The sequence below is a fragment of the Tupaia chinensis genome, unplaced genomic scaffold, assembly GCF_000334495.1.
Source record: "Tupaia chinensis unplaced genomic scaffold, TupChi_1.0 Scaffold000494_1, whole genome shotgun sequence".
NCBI classification, from domain to species: domain Eukaryota; kingdom Metazoa; phylum Chordata; class Mammalia; order Scandentia; family Tupaiidae; genus Tupaia; species Tupaia belangeri.
In genome coordinates this window covers 2963820-2964677 of record NW_006160006.1, presented here as the reverse complement: position 1 = coordinate 2964677, position 858 = coordinate 2963820, and the positions used below count along the sequence as shown (strand labels likewise).

The window sequence follows — 858 nt, the reverse complement described above, 5'->3', positions numbered from 1 at the left end:
ATGCCGGGAAACCCACCATCCTTTTTCTGTCCGCTCCTATCCTACATATTAGCTCCTCCCTGGAACTTCCCTAGAAGTTCCCTGGAACTTTCTCCAACTGTCTCTCCAACGACCAACTGCTGTTCCCTCTCCTGGGCTCCAGGAACCTTTTCTAGCAAACATTCTCATACTCTCAACACCACGGACCCTGGTTGCCTGGAAGGGCCCAAACCGTGGGGCATCCTGGAGGGAGCTGTTTCCCCACCTTCTCCAGCCCGGAAACCTGCTCAGGTTTCCCGCCTCCCGGCAGCCACCCGCCAGCCCCCGCTCTGCTCTGGGTAAGGGGAGGGCTCTTCTCTGACTGGAGGGAGGTAGAGATTTGTCATAACCCACGAAAGGAGGGGCGGGTGTCGGTCTGGGAGCTGATGGGAATTAGTGTTAAGGGTGGCACTTCTGGTTCTTCACTCTGGTGTGATTTGTGGCATTATTCGTGGCATTTCTAGGTGCTTGTCTGACCCTGAGACTTTTCTCTAACTCTTCCCAGAAAGGATGCCTCGGAGCATTCCTCACTGCTGAGTCTGGCCTAGGACGAGTACTGGTTTTGGGCCTTATTTCCGACAGACTTAGCAAATTTTTCTCCTTAGTGGAGTCCTCACTCCTCTTCCAGGAATTAGGCAGAATCCCTTTCTCCTCCCTTTGAAATCCTTAGGAATGTGGGGCGAACCAGAGTGTAGATCTTTCCAAAAGAAGGGCCAGGTACACATACAGCTCTGGGAAGCCCGAAGTTCAGTTCTTATCTCAAGCAAAATGTCCACTTTCTGAGGGTGTCCTCAGCAAATGAATATGTAACATGCCACCATTTCAGAGCACTTTGGGGCC

General features: G+C 52.3%; 1 long non-coding RNA gene across 1 annotated transcript in view; it reads right to left on the bottom strand.

The window, feature by feature from the left end:
* LOC102469905 (uncharacterized) overlaps positions 1 to 247 on the bottom strand; it is an 8384-nt gene extending 8137 nt beyond the window's left edge. The window contains exon 1 of the long non-coding RNA XR_003550686.1: positions 17 to 247. This is a non-coding gene — a long non-coding RNA (uncharacterized LOC102469905). The remainder of the gene's footprint in view (positions 1 to 16) is intronic.
* Between the last annotated feature and the right edge of the window lie 611 nt (positions 248 to 858).